Genomic DNA, 17874 nt, shown 5'->3' with positions numbered 1-17874 from the left:
ATGTTGGAGCCACTTAATTGTGTTGTGTTGATCATTCCAGAGTGAAAGCAGTTAAATCAATATTTTTATTGCATTACTGGAAGCTCTAGTTGTGAGATATTAGATTACTGATAGCTGACACGGAAATTCAGAGGCATGTAACTGAATCAAACAAATGTTATTTGCACAATATAGGGGCAGTTAATAGCTGCCAATTGAGGTGATTTGTTTCTAATTATTATGACAGGTGTTATATATCAATCAGAGCCACATAATATTAAAATGATACAGACTCACCAGGGTGCTCAGTCAAGAGCACTTTGCAAACAGCTATGTCATGGTGTACTCTAGTGAACTCATTATATCTATTTAACCACACATTCTTGCGATGCGGAGCTTCTCTGACTTTCTCCCTTCTCCTACAGAACTGCAAAAGACCTGCACTGAAAGAGGTGTCTTGTTGTTTCAAGTCAATATGGGCTTCCTCACTGGTGTGACTTTTATCTCTCCTTCTTTTCTTTCCCAGTTACCGGAGCTAGTCCTCCAACATAAGAAAAGCTCTCCTAGATCAGGAGAAGGGTCCATCTGGTTTAACATCCTGACTCCAGTCAACAGATGCAAGACCAGCATCTTACGTCCTCAGACAATCAGCTGCTAGGCCCAAGTGACCCAGCTGATGCTATCCTTTGACCAATGCAGTAGATATTATATATGATTTATAACTGCCTTATTTTTTATTTCAATTACTTATATAATAATATATAAGAAGGTAATTCTTTTAGCAAAATATTGTAATTATTTGCACTTTGAAGGAAAACATGGGTTTTGTTTTTAGTTTTTAGTTTTAAAAACATTTAACATGCTTATTCATTAGACCAGCCTTGAAAATGGTCACTGAAATGTTTTCCTTCTTGAAATAATAACAGTTATTATTATTATTATTATTATTAATAATAATAATAATACTCCACCCATCTGACTGGGTTTCCCCAGCCACTCTGGACGGCTCCCAACAGAATTAAAAGCACAATAAAACATCAAACATTAAAAACTTCCCTAAACAGGACTGCCTTCAGATGTCTACTAAAAGTCAGATAGTTGTTTATTTCCTTGACATCTGCGTTTCACAGGGCGGGCGCCACTACTGAGAAGGCCCTCTGCCTGGTTCCCTGTAAGTTCGCTTCTCACAGTGAGGGAACCACCAGAAGGCCCTCGGAGCTGGACCTCATTGTCTAGGCTGAACAATGCGGGTGGAGACGCTCCTTCAGGTATACTAGGCCGAGGCCATTTAGGGCTTTAAAGGTCAGCACCAAATACTTTTTTTGTGTTTTACGTCCATGCTTCAATTTTAAAACCTATTGAACTTAATATGATGCACAGTGAGAAAATTTCCCCTCAAGTCTTCTAACAATGGACAATGAGAAATTAAGACACATTTTTGAAAAAAGAAAAAAAAAATCCATCCACAATCCAACTCAACACTATGTATCTTTTAAATTCCACTGAGCACATATCTCAGCTGTGCCTTTCAAAATGATATGTGTGACCTTGTAGAAAGCCCAGTGAAACCCATGGAAATGTTCCTATTGATGTGAATGGGAGCTCCTCCCTGAGTCCCAAATTACAGGTGTATAAGACCTGCTGAGGACACTTAAAGTTCAGACTTAAAGTTCAACAACTGTATACTAAGGAGAATCCAAAGACGGCCGCCTTGGGCGATCAAATATTGATCTATTGACACAACCCCCAGTCGTGTTGTACTGTGGCTCGTTTATCAGTCTTTACTCAGGAGACACCTAAAGCTGAACTCACTTGGAACCTGAATTATCACTCTTCCTGAAGGCAGGTGGCTTGTCTGTGGTAAGGCGGGGATTACAGCTTCTGCAGAGAGTGTCGGAAATTTTGTACTGCACCTGCTTTGTCCTATCAAGCGTGTAGATTAAAAAAAAAAGTTTAGTGCCTTCCTGGCACTGCCACCGTTCTTTCAAAAACAAACACTCAGGCTGAGCTGTTAAATAAAATATAAAATAAGAGTTGCCACCACCCTTTATGGAGCCTGATTGAACTCCACACAGTCCTGTAAGTGAATAGGAAAGATTAGAGATCAATTTCCATACAGGTGTTGTAAGCTCGCTTTAAAAAAACAAACAAAAAACTTACTACAACGTTGAGTTGAATGCTGAATGCCTGTGTGTAGGTTCATTTTTCCAAAAGTGCTTAAGGTGGCATTACCTTACACGGCACATTCAAAGGTGATTTTCACTCACCTGCCTAGTATTTCTAAGATGAAAGATTTTGTTAACCCTTATCAGAACAGTCAAAGGGGAAAGGGGTTTGAGAGAAGCAGAATATCAGTCTCTTGATGCAAAATTATTTCTGAATACTTTGAAACTTGGAAAAAATAGACAGAATGAACATCTCCAGGAAGTAGGGAAACTTTGGACCATATAATCATTTCCTCACCCACCCAACAATCAGGTGTGTTTTTTTCTACCAATTTGAGATTGTGGTTCTGACTGGTACGCTGGACTCCAGTCAACTATGGTCCAGAGACCAGTGGCTATATTGATGAGAGTCTCCAGTTTTTTGTGTTTTTTATTTTAAGGAAGGTTTTTGATTTTTGGTAAACATTGGAAATCATAACTGTGGAATACAGTTGCATATGATTGTGCTCAGGCTATTTGCCCAACCTGTCCCACCACATTCCCTCTCTTCCTCTTTTCAGCCATGGTCCTCTAGCACAACTGGCTGCACAGCATTGCTATACCAGTACAGCATCCTGGATACTTAGCCTTATCTGTACAATACCATAATTTATTATGTGCACTGGTCAAGGATCTTTGTATTATACCCAATGTTAGTCTTGCAAAGCAAACAATAATCCTTCCCCCTCTTTTTAAGACCAAGACTCCAACTACCTCCTCTAGAATGCTGTTTTCAAAGTCATTCAGGTGATTCTTCAGTAAGACAAGTGGCATGGGAAGTTTCCTTCGCCCAAAGTAGTCAAGTATCCGTTCCACTAACGCTAGATGAGACTGTTATGGAACCATCTGAGTGTTATTTGGTCATTCATTTTCTCTTTTTGAAAATGATGTATAAAGTTTCCCTCCCTCCCTTTCTGAAATTACAGTACCAAAAAGAAAAAAGGACTGTGTCCAGTGCTGTCTATGGTACTGAAATTTACATTCCTTAGACTCCATGTGTTTAATAAGGAAGAAGTTTTTCAGACTAGTGATATTGGAAAGACAAAGTTGAAGGAAACGGAGAGGGGAGGTTGGGGAACTAAATGAGAATGTGAAAAAACAAAGAAACCACTGTTCCTGATGGAGGAAGGTCCCTAACTGAGTCATAGAGTGTCTGCCTTGCAAACAGAAGGTCCCGAGGTAGTACTGGGAGAGACTCCTGCCTGGAACCCTGGACAGCTGCAGCCAGTCAGCAAAGAGAATAGTGAGCCAGATGGACCAATTGTGCGACTCGGTATAAGGCAGCTTCCTATGTTCCCATGACATTGTGTCTTGTGACCATTAATAACAGTGCAATCAAGAAGAGATGGACTGGCCATGTGTACGTTGGCTTCAGTCTAGTTCTCGTCATATGGAGTTAAAGGTAAAGGGACCCCTGATCATGAGGTCCAGTCGTGGCCGACTCTGGGGTTGCGGTGCTCATCTCGCTTTACTGGCCGAGGGAGCTACCATACAGCTTCTGGGTCATGTGGCCAGCATGACTAAGCCGCTTCTGGCGAACCAGAGCAGTGCATGGAAATGCTGTTTACCTTCCTGCCAGAGTGGTACTTATTTATCTACTTGCACTTTGACGTGCTTTTGAACTGCTAGGTTGGCAGGAGCAGGGACTGAGCAACGGGAGCTCACCCCGTCACGGGGATTCAAACCTTCTGATCGGCAAGCCCTGGGCTCTGTGGTTTAACCCACAGCGCCACCCGCGTCCCCATATGGAGTTAGTCACATTCAAAAATGAGTGATCACAGCTTGAGTTAAATACCCCTCCCCCAACACATCAAAAGACACATCCAGCCAAGTCAGTGGAGGAACATAGAAAACTGCCCTATACATTCAGATTATTGGCCCATCTAGCTCAAAATTGACTACTCTGACTGGCAGTGACTCAAGGCTTCAAGCAGGAATTTCACCTTGCACTACCTGGTGACACTAAGGACTATGCCTGGGACCTTTTGCATGCAAGGCAGATGCTCTGCCATTGAGCTGTGGTCCTTCTCAGCCTTAGATCGGGATTATCATGTGGCTGCCAATGCACATTGATATGGAACTGTGCCTCTGCATGCATAGAAGCCATCTTCCAAGCAAAGGATCCTTCTTGCTGGAATGAGGCAATGCAATTGAAAACCTGAGGCCAAGCATGCACATGTGCAGCCATTGCCATTATTTAGAACAAAACCATATAATGCTATGCAAGGGACTGATCCTTCCGGAGCTTACATGGCCAGATACTGCCAACTGTATCCACTTCAGATAATTGAGCAAGTAGCAACTCCTGATTTAGCTAGTTCTGCATGTGTGACATTTTTTGTTTGTGTGGTCAGTCATATTTTGTTTACTCTTTTATTCCTCCACAACCTAAGAGCTAGAAAGGAAATACAAAAAGCCCACTAAAACATAATGAAAAGTCGTAACATTTAAAGTGCTAAAAACACACCAACAGCCTAATTTTACTGGCTTAATCCCAGTCCTCCAAAGACAGATCAATGGAAAGGTATTGGCAGTGCTTCCTAAAAATACTGAAATGCTACCGGGAAAGGCCATAGTTCAGTGTTAGGTCACATGACAAAGCTGGATCAAGAGGTATCCTCAGACTACATACTTGCTCCAGAACCCCATCCAGAACAGGCACTTGACCTTTCTCTCGGACACAGCTTCCATGTTTGGAAACAATATACCTCTGTATTCTAGATTCTGGGGGCACTGTGATGGGGCCATCACCTTCGTGTCTTGCTTGTGAATTTTCCACAGACATCTGGTGGTCCCCTGTAACAATCCATGGAGGCAATTCTCGTGTTCTTATGAAAGGTTGTGTGAGGAGCCCTTTTGAAGAACAATTCTGTATGCTGCTTATCCAGCCTGAAACACCCTATCCATGTTAGTAAAAAGGACCCCTGGACAGTTAAGTCCAGTCAAAGGTGACTATGGGGTTGCGGCACTCATCTCACTTTCAGGCTGAGGGAGCCAGCGTTTGTCCACAGACAGGTTTCCGGGTCATGTGGCCAGCATGACTACACCACTTCTGGCGCAACCAAACACCGTGATGGAAACCAGAGTGCACGGAAACACCATTTACCTTCCCCTAGCAGCAGTACCTATTTATCTACTTGCACTGACATGCTTTCCAACTGCTAGGTTGGCAGGAGCTGGGACAGAGCAACAGGAGCTCACCCCGTTGCGGGGATTCGAACCGCCGACCTTCTGATCAGCAAGCCCAAGAGGCTCAATGGTTTAGAGCACAGTGCCACCCGCATACCTTAAAAAGCACCCTATCCATGTTAGTAGCCTCTTTCCAGTCAAAATAGCATTGATAGGCACAACCCCCACCCCATGCAAGTAAACATTAGCATTTGTTTCTCTATTGTGGCAATTCTGCACCCAGACTACATCATATGTGCATAGCTGGCCCTGACACATTTAGCAGCTCAGAGTCCCTTTGAAGGTTTGTGTTTGGCTAATGACTTGGAAGTGGTACTCCTGCCAAGTGGTGTAGTGTCCAGGGCCTTGGAAGGTTGAAGACCTGTTACCTATTTCTACAGGAAATAGAGTCCCTACAGGAACCCTGTCACCAGTGTCCTAGAGCCACCCAATCAGCATGAAGGGGGGGGGGAGGCTTTATAGCCACAGTCTGATCCAGAGCTAAGCATTTAGGAACACTGAAAACACCAGGCGTTTCAAGAGAACAATGTATGAGTTTTGTTACATAAAATGGAACCTCGCAGAATAATAATAATAATAATAATAATAATAATAATAATAATAATAATAATAATTTATTTGTACCCTGCCCATCTGGCTGGGTTTCCCCAGCCACTCTGGATGGCTTTCAACAAAGATTAAAAATACATTAAAATGTCACACGTTAAAAACTTCCCTGAACAGGGCTGCCTTCAGATGTCTTCTAAATGTCAGGTAGTTCCACAAGGCAGGCGCCACTACCGAGAAGGCCCTCTGCCTGGTTCCCTGTAGCTTTGCTTCTCGCAGTGAGGGAACCGCCAGAAGGCCCTCAGCGCTGGACCTCAGCGTCCGGGCAGAATGATGGGGGTGGAAACACTCCTTCAGGTATACTGGGCTGAGGCCGTTTGGAGCACCCCGATCATTTCCCAAGCGTGTGCATAGAGCATCACAGATATAGGTGAAACAACCCATGGGGATCTGCATTGACTGTTGCAAAGCATCCCTAAATATTATTATTGTCTGATTATAAGATGATTGTATAATCGTAGATGGGGTGTGGCTGTGAGAGGCCATGACTGTGACTATCATGAACAGGCCCTGCGCTGATGAATCTGCCACTGCTCCAATTCATCAAGCAGGTCAGCTTCAGATCTCGGCCACTGACATTTATATTGAGCCAGAATAGCTGCATTGAGGCCAAAGAAGCCTCGTTTCCCTCCCGTCTAGTTGCTCCATGGTGCTTTTCAGGAACATTTGAGGGCCCTGGCAACGAATCCAAAGGCCCATCTTGGCATGCGTCTTTAGCTTCAGTGCGGCCTCCTGTACTTAGATGCTGTGCATTGCTATTTGTGTGTCTGCTTTCGCTATACAAATTCCAGGAGACGTCAATCTCCCTCCTTCTTTCTCTTTAGTACTTTACTAAATGAGTGTAATTTCCCCCTGCCCCTTAATGCCTCCCCACTCCCTCCAAACTCCCTCTTCATCTATGAGCAGCATCACTAATTGCTTTTTAGAGTCCCTTTTCTGCTCTCTGTTCAAAATTCACAGGGCATTCCCTGGCTCCTTTATGCTCTGTTCTGAATCTTTTCAGCTTCTTTTACAAACTTAGCACTTTCTGGGCCTCCCTTAGTTCTTTGCAAAAAAAAAAAGGGGGGGAGCTTGCTTTTTATTTTTTAGCAAAAAAGCACCCACCCTCATCAAGGCGTCCTCCTTACCCCCCCCTCTCTAAAAAGCACATGCATTGTCCCACCTCCCCTTGAATGAGGGGCTTTGTGTGTGGAATTTCCGGAACACAGACCAATGCTGAAGGCTCTGTGTGAGTGGAGGGGCTTTGGGCAAGCAGCCTCCCTTAAGCCCACCCCATTACCACGGTCACTGTTTGCCCTGGACCTTCTAAAAGAACTATTGTTGCTTGTTGCCAGGTATTCCCTAGCAACATTTAAGCCAAACGGTCTCCTCTATTTATGACCCAAACTTTTCAATGGTTTCCAAAACACGTGCTTGTCAACTCAGGAGAATACGCTTCAAACAGGCACACAAAAGGGAGGGGGCATTAGCCGCTGGGCTTTTGCTTAGTTGAAATATGTGTGTTGGGAGTGTTCTTTTTCTAAAAGGAAAAAAAAAATCCTTGTCATTTACCTAGGATCTGTAGCCCAAACAATTGCAGCAAAAGCTTTGCCCCTGTTTCCCTTTTTCTCTCTAGCGCCTATCTCTTAAGTCTGGGAGCCCAGGAGGATCAGGGTGGGTAGCAATAACGGTGTGGGGATAGAACTCTTTGCTGAGCCTATATTGGTGTTCTAAATATGTATGGGGGGTGGTTCCCTTAAAGGAAAGAGGCTTCTTTATCGATTCAAATTGTTTGATTTCCATTAGTGTGTACCTGTTAGAGTCATGTTATCGGATGGAGAGTCAATAGATAGCCTTGTACATGTGACACATTAAGTATAGGAATTTAGAATGTGATGGGAAAAAAGAAAGCTGGATGAATGAGGTATTTCTGGCAGCATGCCCTGCCAATGTCTTTCCTGTCAAAATAAGACAGTTGAGCTGAACTTTTGTGTATGTTGAACCCCTCCACACACAGATGCCACCCCCCACCCCCAGAAACCATTTGAGGGGAGGCAGAATTTTTCACCAACTATGCTGCCACCTGCTTTTTCTTTGAAATGTTGCAGTTCTTTTGTGCACCAGTCCCAGAATGCACTAGGTTTTCAGCCACTGCAGGAATTGCCCCTTCCGCTGCTTCTCTGAGGAGCCCCTCTGCTGCTGCTACTGGTCCAGGAACTACTACCTCTGCAGCCAGCATAAAACTCACCACACTTGGCAGTGACCTCCTTAAATAACAGCAGGTGACACTGTGCCATTTGAAGAATATAAGATAAAGTGAAATCCATTGACGCTGGTTGCCTACCATAGTCAACATTAGCCCAGTTTGGACATTATTCACTCCTGTGTTGTTCAACAGGATGGTGCTGAGTGGCCTGGCTCTGACTTGGTATGTGCCTCCCCAGACACTCATGCATACAGCATGCACATCTGAAGTCAGGAGGCCTTTGCACATAGACACATGCATCTGAAAGTTTCCCTGGAATCTGCAGCCCTCATTGTCGAGGCTTGTAGATTTCAGGGAAGCCTCCCCATGCACAACTATCTTTGTTACATCCATGCAGGAAGGCTAGACTGACTTCAGGGAAAGGAGCAATCCCCATTTGAAGCCAGGCCCAAATTCTGAGAGGTCTTGGCCTGGCTTAAAATGATGTGCAACATTTTGAGTTGGAGGAGTCCCTTCAGTTGTGAATTCAGCAGCATCTGTGCTACCCAGCTTGATAGAAACCTGCTCCTCAATGGATGGCTCAGCGGCTGTGGCTGGACAGCTCCATGGTCCCAGTTCTTAGGTCTTTGTGTTTTTTGTCAGGCAAACTCAGCATTGCTCCCTTCTATCTCCTGTGGCTTCTATCAAAGCTTCCCTGGTTGCTTCCAGATGAGCATTCATCCCGATTGGTTTGTGGGGAGATGAAATGAAGTCAGCTATTTATTGAGCATTTGGTCTTATTTTTTCTTTTGCAGGGAGGTTAGAGGATGTGGCACCAAAGTGTTATCCCACACTTTCCAGTCATTCTCGCCTCACTTTCCTTATTGCACAAAGTCAGAGGGGTTTTTTTTGGGGGGGGGGGGGTTCTTGTGCAAAAACCTCCTAATCCATTACAGTTGCACAGCCTGAATTGTGTGTGATTGAGTTCTAGCTGAAAATATTGATGGTCTGCAAATGCCCCCTGCGTTCAGCCATAGAGCATCTTGATATGTCCAGGATAAAAAAGACTCTAGTCTGAAACCGTAGAGTAATGGTGGTGCTGAATACTGAGGTGGACGGACCAATTGTCCATCTTACGTTCCCCACCAGCATTTGCTCACCCCAAGTCTCAAAACCAGGTGGATCTTACAGTGAGACAAAACACAGGAGCAAATTCTTCACATTTTTCACAGTTGCACAACATCTAAGCATTCATAAGTGCTCACCTATAGATTGATACATTGATATATTTATGCATTTAAAGCAGTGAGCAGGCACAATAATACTAATGCTTGATGTTAGAAGCCTCCCTAAATGTCTTCCATAAATATTAAGATGAGATAGGCATTCCTTTATGGGTTTATTATATTTTAAAATTTTAAACTTTTTAAACATTGATGGAGCGTGTGTGCGTGTGTGTGGACACTTCGGGGTAGGGAGAACCAGAAGAAGGAATCTTTAACACTTCATCCACTTTCCCTCTCCACTTTTGGCTACACAGGATCCTTTTCTCCCAGGTATGATTTTCAAATATTTGCAAAATATTTTCATCTAACACACACACACACACACACACACAAAATGGTAGCTATACTGCACAATCCTCTCTCAAGGTTCCTTTTCTTTATTTTAAAAGCAGCACATTGTATAAGCATTTTGACTCCCTGCAGATATATATTTAAATGAGTGTTTTAATGAAATTGTTACCATCTACTCAAGAATTACAAGTGAAATTATAATAAGGCCTGTATGTTTGGAAATCTGTTGAGATTTTCAGATTATGTTTATGCCCTGGGCTTCGCAAGATTAACTTTTCTCTTTCAAATGGCATTAAAAGCATTAGGCCTCAATTAATCAGATTTGAAATTTGGAAACAAAGGAAGTATTTTGTCGGCATAATCACTAAGGGGCCATACGCTGGGCTCTTTTCTAACCAGCCTTTTTAAACAATTATTTCAAGTCCTGATTTTGTTGGGTTTGTGTGGGGCGGGCGGGCGGTGTCCCCCTCCCTTTTTTTGGACAGGGTAGCAGGGGGTGGGATGAGGGGGGAGGAAGAGTGAAAAAGTAAAAGAAAAGAAGCCACTGAAATCTGGGCTTTGAATGTTGTAAATGAGCTTGCTGCCCAACACACTCCACGGCAAGATAAGGGCAGAATGGCATTTGCCGAAATGCTTTGCTATCTCTCCAACAATCCGTCTGGGTTGTGGGCCCCTTGGTAACAGCTTGGCAAATCTGCAAAAGGAATGCAACTATATAGTTTTGTGTGTGGATTGTTGAGTCATTATAGGCTCCAAATTGCACAGCAGATCATTAATCATAGGCCAAGATAGGCAATCGCTGCAGAAACCTGATGAAAAGGATCCCGGAATAATGCCTTCTAAATCATGTTTAACATGCAGACCCTGCCTGCGAAGATATGGAATGGGAGGGGAGGGGAGAGGGAGGGGGGAGGAAATCATCCCTCTTTTAGGAAAGAAAACTTCTACTTATCTTTGATTTGCATTCAGCCCTTCCCTCAATAGTATTTAAGCCTGTTATTTAATTAATTTTGGTGCCAAGTCCCCATTACAAAGCAAAAAAAAAAAAAAAAAACCCAAGGCAAGGCCTATGTAGACCATGACCAGCAATGGTACACACACACACACACACACACACACACACACGGCTGCCACAAACTGTCTGTCTTTTCTTGTCAGTTCTGTGTCATTTGTGCCGTTGAACTCTACCAATTTGAAACGCTGACCTCTTCCATAGACAACCTTTTTCTCCTTGAGTGAACGAAAGGGCCAAGGCCTACAAACCACTCAAGCGAGAGATAGCAAGAAAAGAGAAAAGTGGTTGACTCGTAAACCCATTTCCATAGGCCACCCAAAACCCATATGCACAGGGACACTGAGTTTTCAGGAAGGCAGGCAGGGTGGGGGTGGGGACACCCTGTGTGAGATTTATTTTTAAACATATTTCATGTAAGTCTTCTTCTTTTTTTAAGAATACAGGGGAAAACAAAAAACCTGTGTCATCCCGATACAGATACAGTGGTACTTCGGTTTAAGAACAGCCCTGTTTACGAACTATTCGGTATAAGAACCGCAAAACCGGAAGTAGTATTCCGGTTGTGAACTTTACCTCGGTCTACGAACGGAATCCGAACAGTGGAAGGGCACCGGCGGCGGGAGGCCTCATTAGTGAAAGCGTACCTCGGTTTAAGAACGGCTTTGGTTTAAGAACGGACTTCCGGAAAGGATTAAGTTCGTAAACCGAGATACCACTGTATAGACAGATGTAGATATATATAGGTCTATAGATATATGAGTGTGGGTGCCAGTAGAGTCCTTTTATACCTGTTGTCGGGAAGAAAAAAGGAAATGGTGATGCAAAATGCATGAAAAGGGCTTTGTCAGTAACTGTGGAGTTGCTAATAAAGAATGTAAATCTAGTGCACAAAAGTAGGGCTTGGGAAGGATGTGCCTGTTGAAATATAATGTACAAGAGAAGATAAACAGGCAAGTGGGGCCCGCTGCATCAAGATATTGCAGCTTAAGAGAGTTCCTGATCAGTGTTCAAACACTCCCTCTCCCAGGATGCTCCATTCTTTCCCTGACTCTACCATTGCCACTTCCTCAACAGTAAGTCAGCACTCTGTTCACTGAGCATGCTCAAACTTCATTTGTGGTGCCATGGTTCGGGTGTTAGACTAGGACCTGGGAACTGTACTTTCTTAAGGGTGCTGTGCATTTTTAGAAAACCCTTAGGCCCTTCACAGAGTTGCAGTTCCTAGGAATTGACAGTTAAACCACTCTGAGAACATTAGTTATGTGAGGGGAAAAGGGTTCCTAAGAATTCTGAGTGCCCTTTACCAGCTACAGATTCTTGGGGGAAGCCATGGCTGTTTAAAGTGGTATCATAGTCAGCCTGGATAGCTCAGTTGGTTAGAGTGCAGTGCTGAAAACGCCAAGGTTGCTGGTTTGATCCCCGTGTGGGACAGCGGCATATTCCTGCATGGCAAGGGCTTGGACTAGATGATCCTCAGGCTCCCTTCCAATTCAATGATTCTATCATACTGCTTTAAACGGGACCATGTTCTGTGTGGCCGAGAAAGAGGAGGTAGTTTCTCTCACCCCTGGCAATTGGTGGCTCAGTTCAGATTCCAGGCTGGGGGCCAGAAATCAATGTAGAAGCATTCTTGGTCTGTCTGAGGGTAAAAAAGCCAACCCCAGAAATAGTGCCTCTGTTGATCTGCATACCAGTGAAAATAGGAACGTCCTATTCCATAATAATAATTTTACTATTTATACCACCCACATCTTACTGGGTTGCCCAAGCCACTCTGGGCAGCTTCCAACATATATAAAAACATAATGAAACATTAAACATTTAAAAAAACCAAAAACTTCCCAATACAGTATTGCCTTCAGACGGCTCTAGGGTCAGATAGCTCCATACCCTCCAAGATTTCTCCAGTGAAAATAGGGACATTCCGGGATCAAATAAGAAACTGGGACAGTTCCTCTAAGTCAGGGGTGTCCCTGGAAAATAGGGACACTTGGAGGGTCTGGATCTGCATGTGTGAATGAATTCTGGATTGTTGCCTTCTAAGCCAAACACGTCACAAAGATAAGGAAGTCTGGATCTCCAGCTTTGTTAATGCTATCACTTGTTTTTCTTTCTCTTCTCGTTTTATTGCACATACAGGTAGCCTCGCCTTTCTTTTGAAATGTCACTGCCATTTAATTAGCAATACATTGTGACCTGAAAGTATAATCAGACAAACCAAGGCCATATGGCAGCATTTTAATCTACTCTGCCAAGATATAATCCTGACAAAATGGCTTCTCTTTTCAACGGCATTATTTCACGCCTTACCAATACAAGGCCTTTTCCGGATTTTTATCCCTGAAGAAACATAAATCACTGTGGAACCAATGCTAATGAAAAGAATAGGAGAGGAGGAGTAATTAGCTGCTCAGAGGAGAAAATAAGGATAAGGATTGGTTAGGAACAGTGGTGTATTTGTGGACCCTCTGCACAGCCCTTTTTGGACGCAACTGTAGAATTAGGTGGCAGAATGGACTGCACCACTTCAGATCACATGTAAGAAGCAAATTACCATACTCTCTTGGAAACAGAAAACCAGCTCAGCAAGTAAGGAGCCGGTCGACAATCTTAGTTTAAAATTTGCAGGTTTTAAAGTAATAGGTTGAAGGGAGTTTTCAGAAATGATAACTCCAACCTGAGCTGAGGTAGTACAGTCTACTTCTCACTTTCAATGCCACCACTGGATCAGGTGGGATAAAAGTCAAACCATGTACATATATGTAAGAGCATAAGAAGAGCATTATTGGGTCAGAGGAAAGACCAATCTAGTCCAGGATCTTGTTCTCACAGTGGCCAACCAGATGCATATGGGAAGCCTGCGAGTAGGACCTGAATGCAATAGCATTCTCACCACCTGTGATTCTGAGCAGCTGATATTCAAAGTGTACTGCCTCCAATGGTAGAAGAACATAGCCATCGTGGCTAGTAGCCATGGCAAGAGTGCCACCAGTGTGGCCCTGCGGCTCTGGGTGCCCGGGGCCGTGGGTGCCATGCACAGCCCTGGTGCCAGATTTTGTGGGTGCCTGGCCTCTTCATGGGGAAATTTGTGGGTGCTTGGGCACCCAGGGACCCAGCACCTATGAGCCACAGATAGCCTTATCCTTTACGCATTTGTGCAATCCCCTTTTAAAGCCACCCATGCCACTAAATCTTGCGAGAGTAACTCCCATAGTTTAATTTTTCACTGTGTTAAGAAGTACAGTGGTACCTCTGGTTGCAAACGGGATCTGTTCCGGAGCCCCGTTCGCAACCTGAAAGGAACGCAACCTGCTTCTGTGCATGCGCAGGTTGTGATTCGCTGCTTCTGCAAATGTGTGTGACGTCATTATGCGTGTCTTTGCATGCGCGAGTGGCGAAACCCAGAAGTAACCCTTTCCGGTAGTTCTGGGTCGCCGCGGGACACAACCTTAAAAAAAAAAAACATATCATGAAGCAAACGTAAAAAAAAACATATCATGAAGCAAACGTAACAAACGTGACTGTACTTCCATCTGTTCAAAAACTCCCAGCATTCCGTTTCATTCGTTGCCCACGAGTTCTAGTGTTATGTAGAAAAACTTACTTGTTTTCTTTCTCAACCCTTTGTCAAGATTCATTTCTATAGTACAATCTTTTGTAATCTACACAGTTCCATCCTTGACTCCCCCCAGACTTTCCTGCCCAACCCACTCTACTGATACCCCCTCACCCAAATTGTTTCTTAAATTTGTGTATTTGTTTAATTAGTATGCCACGCTTCACCCATAGAATTCAGGGTGGTTCACAACATAAAAATACAATATAAAAACACAAAATGCATAATAAAAACAAGAACAAAGGCAACAAAAACATGAGCCAATAAACCCGCTCCCTCCTTCCTCCCACACACACATTTAAAAGGGTATAGGATATTTATCACCTAGAGGCCTGGTTCAAGAGGAATGCTTTCACCTGGCAGCTAAAGGTGTATAATGAAGGTGCCAACCGAACCTCCCTGGGAAGAGCATTCCCCAAACGGGGAGCCACTGCAGGAAAGGCCCTTTCTTGTATTGCCACTCTCCGGACCTCTCCTTGAGGAGGCACATGAAGAAGGGCCTGAGATGATGATTGCAGGGTCTGGGTAGGTTCATATGGAGAGACGCAGTCCTTGAGCCATTTAAGATGTTATAGGTCAAAACCAGCACTTTGAATTGGGCCCCAAAACTAATTATCAGCCAGTGCAGTTGGGCCAGGATCAGTGTAATAAGCTCAAACTGTCTCTTCCCCGTGAGCAACCTGGCCACCAAATTCTGCAGCAGCTGAAGTCTAGTAAGATATAAAAGAGTTGCATATAAGCAACTATTTAAAAACAATTATAAATATAAATGTGGTTTAAAACAACAGCATATACCGTATATACTCGAGTATAAGCTGACTTTTTCAGCACATTTTTAATTCTGAAAAAGCCCCCCTCGGCTTATACTCGAGTGAGGGTCCTTTCGGGCTGCTCCCTCCTCCTCCTCTGCCTTTGCTGCTGTTGGCAGCAGCGGTGGAGGAACAAGCAGCACGAAAGCAGGCCTTTGGGGCTGCTCCTTCCTCCTCCTCCACCTTTGCCGCTGTTGGCGGAGGAGGAGGAGGAGGAGGAGGAACGAGCAGCCCGAAAGCAGTCCTTTCGGGCTGCTTGTTCTTCCTCCGCCGCCGCTGCCAAAAGGTTTGTGGTGTTGTGAACCAGCTTATACTCGAGTCAATAAGTTTTCCCAGTTTTTTGTGGTAAAATTAGGTGCCCCAGCTTATATTTAGGTTGGCTTATACTCAAGTATATACGGTACATTAAATAGTACCATTTTAAAGGTTTGTTGTAAGGGGAACATCTTTAGTAAGTGCCAGAAAGACCGTAACAGAGAAGGCGCTTGTGTAATATGCAATGGGTTAGGGTTCCACAGGGTTCCAACATTGTATGGAATGGACTTCTTGATAGGATGGCATCTGCAGGATGTTATGAAAAGTATGCAGGTATATTATTCCCCACCTGTCCCTTTGAAAAGCACAGAAGGGCTCACCAAGAAAGGATTGGACTCTGATTTAGGGAGGGAGAACCTACAGCCCTCCAGATGTTCCTGGGCTACAACTTCCATCATCTCTGACCCTCTACCATGCTGACTGATGCTTAGGGGAATTGGAGGAGTCCAACAACATCCGCAGGGCCACATGTTCCCCTTCCATGTGACTTCATCATCATCTCTAAAACAGCATCACTATGATTGCGCCATTTGCCAGAGCCAACAGATATGAGGCCCACCATTACATTAATTAAACGTTGATTGCATCAGTTAGCTAACAGGTAGATAGATACTCAGGGAGACTTTTAAGGCAGAAGCAGGGCCCCCCACTCAGGATTTGAGGGCCCAAAGTGCAGCAGGGGTGGATTCCCACATATTGAAGTAATGCACATTACCATCTAGAGGGGTGGTTGTGGTGGTGCCTAAGTCTAAAATGATCTAACTGCATCACTACCCACACACTCAGTGCTCCCCCTCCTCTTTGCCTTCCAGTATTTCCACAAGGGGTGGAGGTGCGATTTACTATGGCAGTTGTCTTTTTTTTCCTTTTTCTTTTTTAAGATTTCCAGGGGCGCCTGACAGGCAGGGAAAGGAAGGCGTTAATGTTTTCTGACAGGCGACCCCTAATTGTTGCAGCTTTTCTTCTTCGTGGCCTTTTCTGTGAAATTCTGACTTAGGCGAGGAGCAGCATAACAAAATGCTCCGCCATTGAAATGGGTACCTGCTCTTCTCTTTCCACCACTCAGGGAAGGGGAATGGCATTATTCATGAAGATTTTTCAGCTGGTTTTTTCCCTCTCTTCCTTTTAACCAATCTTCGAGTTGGATGAGAAGACTGGCTGGGCTCCCTTTCTCTGCGAAGGCGGAGCTGCCAAGGGGACAATGGAGCCAAACTGTTTTACCCTGTTCAAGAGATAACTATGCTGTTGAGTTGAACATGAGGAAAATTAATCTTCGGGCCTGTATCAATGATGGCTTCGCACTTTTGTTTGGGAATTGCCTCCATGGGATTATTAATAATCCTGCACTGGAAAGTGCCGTGACAGTCAACACATAATGGAGGCCTCTGGTGGCGGGGGAGGGTGGAATTTAAAATAAAGTCTTCCTTACACATTTAAAAGATGCAGCGCAACACCAAAGCATAGGATGTGTATTATGACAGGGGACATAGGCTGGTTGGCCCCAGGGGGCGGGTGGGGGGGCGGGTGGTTGGTCTTAAAACCTAAAACTTGCTACTGACAAAGTATGACTTTTTGATGATGATGATGATGATGATGATGATGATATACCACCCTTCATCTGAGGATCTCAGGGCAGCTGACAAGATGAAAAAACAAGATATGTTATTTTTATTTTTTTATCTTCTTCTTATATTTCATATGTGAATTGCTTCCTATGAAGCATCCCCAAGCAATTTCGCAATACAACAAAAATGTGCCTAAAACTCTGTATGTGTATGTGTATCAGTCAAAGCAATAGCAGATATAAAAACAGGCAGTCAGGAAGCATGTTCTTCCCTCATTGAAATCAGTGCAACCTCAACATGCTTAACACCTCCACTCTGGCTTAAATGATGGTAGTGGCAGCATTTGACAAAGCTCAGATCCATCCTGGTGCCTTCCAGATCTTTTTGCACTCTGACACCCCGCCCACCAGCCCCAATGACCAAGGCTAGTGGTCAGACAGGATAGGACCTGCAGTCAAGCAACATCTGGAGGGTGGCAAGTCCTTCATCCCTGTTCTGGGCAGTAAATAAATAAGTGCACACAAGTCAAACATCAGAAACGGCACTATTGAGAAACCAGTAGGAGAACATTTCAGCATAGCAGGACGTTCTGTTCCTGACCTTAAGCTGGTTGTCCTTGAACAGAAGAACCTCAAAGAGAGACACATTCCAGCATGAAACTGCTGAGTTAGTTTTCTAGGAAATTTAATTCTATTGCTTATGGTTTGAATTGAGATTAGAGTGGTTTCCTAATCACAATAGATGCATTACTTGGCTCACCAATGCCAGAATGTTTGTGCAATCACCAAAACTGCACTTTTAACTATTATGGTTTTACATCTATTATCGCCATCTT

General features: G+C 44.0%; 1 long non-coding RNA gene across 2 annotated transcripts in view; it reads left to right on the top strand.

Annotated features, from left to right (window-relative positions):
• The window catches only part of LOC307225331, a 146740-nt gene that overhangs the window by 125817 nt on the left and 3049 nt on the right, over positions 1-17874 (top strand). The window contains exon 4 of one of the 2 annotated variants that reach the window (XR_013842897.1): positions 506-640. The exons of the other annotated variant lie outside the window; for it this stretch is intronic. This is a non-coding gene — a long non-coding RNA (uncharacterized lncRNA). Of the gene's footprint in view, positions 1-505; positions 641-17874 lie in introns of those variants that run through there. 2 annotated transcript variants of the gene reach the window in all.

Source organism: Podarcis cretensis, assembly GCF_951804945.1.
Source record: "Podarcis cretensis genome assembly, chromosome: 10".
Classification (NCBI taxonomy): domain Eukaryota; kingdom Metazoa; phylum Chordata; class Lepidosauria; order Squamata; family Lacertidae; genus Podarcis; species Podarcis cretensis.
This window is presented reverse-complemented; position numbering and strand designations above follow the sequence as displayed.